The sequence below is a fragment of the Triticum dicoccoides genome, chromosome 4A (assembly GCF_002162155.2).
Source record: "Triticum dicoccoides isolate Atlit2015 ecotype Zavitan chromosome 4A, WEW_v2.0, whole genome shotgun sequence".
In the NCBI taxonomy this organism is placed as follows: Eukaryota; Viridiplantae; Streptophyta; class Magnoliopsida; order Poales; family Poaceae; genus Triticum; species Triticum dicoccoides.
The window spans coordinates 642,955,920-642,963,470 of NC_041386.1; positions in this window are offsets into that span (position 1 = coordinate 642,955,920).

A 7,551-nucleotide genomic window follows, 5' to 3' on the forward strand; every position below is an offset into this window, starting at 1 on the left:
CACACTAGAACAGGTTCAAACAAGCATGGCAAAAGTGCAAAAGATAACAGCTTCACAGACTTAGTGAAAATACTAACATGTCAAAAGCAACATTAGGAAGCAAAGTTTCGAGCTAGCAAACAACATGCTACAGGAACATATCATGGCAAACCAAGGCATGGCATGATACTACTAAAAGAATAGAACAAAAGTCCCTTACTGAACATGAGCCAAAAAGGCACAGACGATATGATGGCACCCATGTAAACATAGCAAGTTTAATTAACAGTTTCAGACTTAGCAGAAAAACAGAGCATGGCATAAATAGATTTATGATAGCAACTTTGCGAGCTCAGGCCACTCACCACAAAGCATTAAATGACAAAATAAGCTTACCAATAGCAAGATGACATGTTCATGAAACTAACCATGGCAAGAGCAAGTTCATAGGGTGCATGTATCACCAGCAACAACCATGGCTATATTGATTAACATGTTAACAATCTGCCAGGAACATTTTATAGCTAAAGTAGAGCAAGCAAAAGACATGCTAGAGCACTCCATAATTTCAAACAGGGGAATGGATGGATAGAGCATATACACATGTTCAAAACACCCTTACTGAAGTATCCCAAAGAATGGATCTCACTGTAGCATCAAGTTTACATGGCATCAAAATAACAGCAGGAAAAGACTGCAAAATCCTAAGTCCCTGAAAACAGCAACATCACGGAGCCTAGTTTGCATGCTTGTGCTAGTCACCACATAGATCACAAAAATACAAGACAAGCACCCCTGTAAAGATGACATGTTGTAGTTAAAAACACATGTAGACCTCATGCTCAAACAATGCACACATCAAATGCAACAAAAATGACAGAACCTCATGATCTGATAAGTACCAGCAGTTAACATTTTATAGCACTCTTGCATCAATTATAATGGCATCATAGTGAACATAAAATGCATGAAAATGCTTCTACCATGAAGAGCTCAATGAGACGAACAATTTGATATATCATATGCATGATTTGGAGCTATGGTCATGGAGATATGACATGTGGAAGGAGGCATAAAAATAATGCAGATTCGGGGACCTGAAATTTACCTCCGCGAAAAGTCAACGGGACGAAGGGATCGGGGATGGCGCGGTGCAGGACGGATTCGGCCGTTTGGTTGGATGACCTGGTGGATCTCATCCTCCTGGGGTGGATCTGGCCGGAGCGAGCTCCGGCGAGTTCGCGAGAGCTCCAGCGAGTGTTCCGGCGACTCCGGTGGGGGCTCGGAAGCCGAGGCGGCCTCGGGGATGGGCGGATCCGGCGGCACCTTGCCGGATCCGGGCGATGGCATGGCGCATGGGGAGGCGCGGTTCACCGGCGGCCGGAGGAGGTGGCCGGAGCAGATGCCTCGGCCGCACGCGGGCGGCGCTTCTCCTGGTTGCGACCAATGGCGGCGGGGGAGCTCAGGGCAGGCCGGCGCGAGGGAGGAAGAAGGCGAGGTTGGACCGAGGCGGCGGGGCCCCAGCACGGAGGCGGCGGCGCGGCAAAGGACGGAGGAGAGGCGAGCGAGGCACGCGGCCGGACGGTGAGGCGGCGCGGTTGCTTTGGCGAGCTCCTGCCGGAGCTGCGGCGAGGTCGGGCGGCTCCACGCGGATGGGCCCGCGGGCTGCGGCGGCGGGTGACTCGGGCCCAAGCGGGTCCGCGATGGGCCGTGGCGGGCCGCACGGTGGTGAGAGAGAGAGGGTGACATGGCGGCGGCGGATTGGCTAAGGGGCGGTGGCGGCCATGTCCGGTGGCGACGCAGACAGGTCCGGCGGGAGGAGGAAGAAGCTAGGGTTTGACTGCGGAATTTTCGGAGGGGGGGCACATATTTATAGGTAGAAGGAGATAGGGGTGTCCAAATGAGGTGAGGTTTTCGCCCACACGATCGTGATTCGACGACGGAGGACATGGAGATGGTTTAGATGGGTTATCGAGCTGTTTTGGAGGGGTGTTGGGATGCAACACACAAGAGGCTTTCGCGGTTACCCGGTTAACCGTTGGAGCATCAAACGGCCTCCAAATGGAACGAAATTTGACAGGCGGTCTACCGGTGGTGTACCAAGGCCACTTGGCAAATCTCGGTCCATTTCGAGAACGTTTAACACCAGCTCATGAAAAGAGACAAAAGGGGTGCGCCGGTGCATGTGGGAGTGTCGGATTGCGAAACAGACAACGTGGAAAGTGCTCAGATGCATGAGACGAACCCGAATGCAAATGCGATGCACATGATGACATGATATGATATGCATGACATGAACAAAATGCAAAACGAAGACAAAAACCCAACCACGAAGGAATAACATATCGCATCTCCGGAAAAGGCAAGAGTCGGAGTTACAAATATGGAAAGTTGTATCCGGGGCGTTACAACACTCCACCACTACAAGAGGATCTCGTCCCAAGATCTAGGATGGCACCAGAGGGAAAACGGAAGATGAACAGAAGAGGTAAAACTAAGTTGCTTCTTTGACAAACGAGTGAAACCAAAGAACCTTGATAGGTTAAACAATTTCGAGAAAAGAATACAACGGAGAAGAACGAAGTTGAAAACACTCCGTTAGAAAAAGAGGAACGAGGAAGAACAAATTCGGACATCACTCCAGTTGAAAATAGATGCAAGACTTGATAAGATGAAAAGAAGTTGAAAAGAGGACATGACACTCTGGTTAATACAAGATAGAGAAGGAATAAGAATGATATAATTTGGACAGCACTCCGACTATGGAAGGGATTGAACATGAACTTTACCAGATGAGAGGATACTTGATGAAATCAACAACACATTGCCTTCGGAACTATTGAAAGAATGGCACAAGGGGTAAGAAAGATTTCAGACAGCACTCCGGTTGAATGGATAAGAATGAAAATAACATGGTCCTCACAATCCGAGATGATGAGTGAAGAGAGCAACATCACAATGCCTCCGGAAGAAAGAATAAAATATAGATCATTGGAATGAAAGAATGGAGAAGAAAATGCCAACTTCTGCCACAAAGAGCTTGGAGAGCACCCTTCCAAGAAGGTTATCACGGAGTTGTTGGGAAAAAACCAACAACGAAACGAATAAACTTGTAGTGTGCTTAAGGAAAACGTCTCAAAACTGAGGTGAAATTCTGCCACCGAAAGCAATGATTGATCGAGAACAAAGAAGAGATGAAAAACTTCTTCACCGAGATAGGAAGGAGAAGATTGGATCATTGATAAGCACCACAATAGCAACATTCCCAATGGAAGGCTTTAGGTGAAATCTATACCAAGATACTCCAACAAAGTAATTAATGGATTTAATTATCTCATTCCTGACAACTTGTGAATCATTAAACATGAAGGAAATTGTCAAGAGTGACATAACACCACCTCAAAAGATAAGATAGAAAGAATTGCACTTCGGAATACAAGATGAAGAATACTTGAACTCCTCCAAAAAGAATCTTGAAGAACACTTCAAGAATGAATTAAATCCTGTATGAACCATCATGTAGAGCCTCCATGAAGAACTCTGGTAATAAAAGGATGATAGAAAGAAAGAGAAGTTGAAAACACAAGGTGAATCCTTGCAATGATTTAGATGAATCTTTGTGGTGATATAATTGAGAGATCTTGGAACTCTGGGAAAAGCCTTGAAGTGATTAGATGAAGCTTTGAAATGATATAATTGAAATAACTTTGAACTCCTGAAAGAAAAGATAAAGCATCTCGAACCGAGAATGTGATATGATGAACCACTCCAGAAAGAAGAAATTAGATAACTTGGATGAAACCATAATAAGAGTTATGTTATGCGTATCCTTCACCAATTAAATTGATGACGAGCAAACGGATTTGGCATACTACTTATTCTCGTAGAAAGGATTAACATAGATATATCGTCAACTTGGGAAGGTCTTCAACGATCCGCGGTAGGATTGGAAAGAACGAATGAATCTATATGATAACGAAGGAAGAGAACTCTTGAACGAACCACCGTAAGAGTTGAAAATGAAAGAAGATACTTGAGAAGAATTTAGATACAAGTGAAATGAAGAGATCACAAGCTGATTAGAGAATACTTGAATGATGCACCGGTAAGATTTGAGAACGAGAGCTGAAAGCTGAGAATGAATACACCTGAAATGATGGCCTTCAGAGAATCAAACTGAAAAGACTCTTGAATTGCTCCGGATGGGTGAAAAGAATTCTCACAATCGAAAATAATTATGATAGGGTGGCAACAAGCTTGAACTATGAATCTTTGCGAGAAACGGATAAGATTTGGAGGACAAACTCTTCTTCGGCCTTCAAATGTTGATAATGATGATGAGAAATGCCACCTTGAATTGTTGAGGCACTCCGGAATGAAAATTAGAAAGGTTGAACCGACGATGAAAAGAATTTGAAAGATCTTAGAGAAAGACATGTGACTGATGAAATTCATTCTTACGTCAAACTTTGAAAGAATTTGAGAATAGCTCCGAGAAAATAGAAGAGTCAGGTAAGATCTTGGGAAAAGACCTGTGGGTTAGGGACCACTAAAAAGATACACCATTGAACAATTTAAAAGAGAGATTGCGCCAGTTGAATTAAATGGCTTGAATGAGATAACATCCTCGAAAGAGCTTGAACGAAAGCAGAGTGGAAACACGAATCTTCGAGATATCTTGAGCACTCAGGAACAATTGAATAGCGAGAAGTGGATGATTAAGAGGTGCACCGGCATGAGAACACATTTGAAACAAGAAAATGATATGATTGTCAAAGCTTGAATTGAATCCACCGGAGAAGAAAAGAATGAAGAATAATGAGCTTGAAGCTTCCTTAGTATCTTCCTGAGAATCACCGGATAAGAACATTGACGGAAAAAGAATGAAGAGACTTCCCATCCATAAAAAATGATACCTGATTAAGAAATATGAGTCCTTGAAGAAAAGGGTGGGAGGGCGGGAAAACAAAGGCAACTTGGCACGTATGAAACAAATAACGTTGAGAAGACTTTGGGTTGATCTTGCGGATGTTGAAAAAGTTCGGATCCACTTGAAGAGAAGCACACCGGTTGGAAATAGAATTGAGATGAGAACCTTGATGATCAAGAAGGATTAATACTCTCATAGAAATATGAGAGCATCGCTTAGGAAAGGTATGGAATCAACACTTGACATTGAAGCAAAACAAATACCACAACTCAAAACAAAACAAAGGATTGGCTTGCAAAATAAGCCGAAAACAAACATATGATAGATCCCAAATCGTATCATGTGTCTGTTGGAAAGATTATTCTAGGATCTACTTGAATTCCCACTTATAAACTCCCGAAAACTTTCTGTTTATGCAATCAAGTGTTGGGGATACAGGGGAAGCATAATATCTCACCCAAACTAACAATCCCTACATCCAGTTGTATCCATCCTTCAACACATAACCAAGAAACCTTCGGAAATCTTGTATCTCAACCTTCGAAAAGCATCCATTATACAACTTATGGCAATACTCCCAAACTCCCACCCCAGTACTGGGTGGCGTCAAGGTTATCTCACCAATAACTGCATAAAAGAGATTTTCGATGTCGGCGAACTCAGGCATTCCAGAACTGCAACGATAAAATTGTGACGACAACACCTCAGAGCTCAACTCCCCGGGACACTGCCACAACCCCTAAATGTTAGGAGGCACTAAGAACAATGTTCTCGTCACAAGACTATCGGAACGATTCCAAGATATCCACGTGATCCTAAAAACAAATTCGTGAAATTTGAGGAGAGAAGAGTCAAAACTTCTACGTCAGGAGGCCTCACCAGAGCGACGAAGGGACTGAGGAGTAAAAAGAATCCTACTCTCCGATATATGTAATCATAAGACTCAAAACATTTTGTTGTAGACTCAACAACGTCAGCGATTCGATCAAGCAGGGGGCTCCTAAGTCGGGGATGGCTCTTATTACCAACTTGTAACACCCACAATGCAGCTATATCTCCCACGTCTCGGGGCATGACTTAGAGGCATAACCGCATGGTAGGTTTGTCGCAAGAGGGGTAATCTTCACACAATCCCTTGTACTGAATAAGAAAGGGATAAAGAGTTGGCTTACAATCGCCACTTCACACAATACATAAAATAATCCATACATCATCCAAGGTACATTCAAAGGTCCGACTACGGAACCAAAATAAAGGAAGACAACCCCAAATGCTAGATCCCCGATCGTCCCAACTGGTCTCCACTACTGCTCAACAGGAAACGAAACAAAACAACGATCAAGATCTTCATCGAGCTCCCACTTGAGCTCGGTTGCATCACCTGCACTGGTATCATCGGCACCTGCAACTGTTTGGAAGTATCTGTGAGTCACGAGGACTCAGCAATCTCACACCCGTGAGATCAAGACTATTTAAGCTTATGGGTAGAATAAGGTAATGAGGTGGAGTTGCAGAAAGCACTAAGCATATATGGTGGCTAACATACTCAAATAAGAGCGAGAAGAGAAGCAACGCAATGGTCGGGAAGCTAGAAGTGATCCTAAAACTACTTACGTTCAAACATAACTCCAAAACCGTTTTCACTTCCTGGACTCCACCAAAAAGAGACCATCACAGCTACACACGCGGTTGATGCATTTTAATTAAGTTAAGTGTCAAGTTCTTTACAACCGGACATTAACAAATTTCCATCTGCCACATAACCGCGGGCATGACTTTCGAAAGTTTATACCCTGCAGGGGTGTCCCAACTTAGCCCATCACAATCACTCACGGTCAACGAAGGATATTCCTTCTCCCAAGAAGACCCGATCAGTCTCGGAATCCTGGTTACAAGACATTTCAACAATGGTAAAACAAGACCAGCAAAGCCGCCTGATGTGCCGACAATCCCGATAGGAGCTGCACATATCTCGTTCTCAGGGCAACACCGGATAGGTCAAGCTACGAGTAAAACCAGCCTTCAAGTTGCACCGAGGTGGCCCTGCAGGCTACCTGGTTCGGACCAACACTTAGAGAAGCACTGGCCCGGGGGTGTAAAATAAAGATGACCCTCGGGAGCGCGAGTCCCAAGGGAAAAGTATAGGTGGTGGTGAGGAAAATGGTAAAACCAAGGTTGGGCCTTGCTGGAGGAGTTTTATTCAAAGCGAAATGTCAAGGGGTTCCCATAACACCCAACCGCGTAAGGAACGCAAAATCAAGGAACATAACACCGGTATGACGGAAACTAGGGCGGCAAGAGTGGAACAAAACACCAGGCATTAGGCCGAGCCTTCGACCCTTTACCAAGTATATAGATGCATTAATTAAATAAGAGATATTGTAATATCCCAACATATCCATGTTCCAACGTGGAACCAGCTTCAACTTCACCTGCAACTAGCAACGCTATAAGAGGGGTTGAGCAAAAGAGGTAACATAGCCAGACAACGGTTTGCAAGGAAGGTGGGTTAGAGGCTTGACATGGCAATATGGGAGGCATGATATAATAAGTGGTAGGTACCGCGACATAGCGATAGAGCGAACAACTAGCAAGCAAAGATAGAAGTGATTTTGAGGGTATGGTCATCTTGCCTGCAAAGT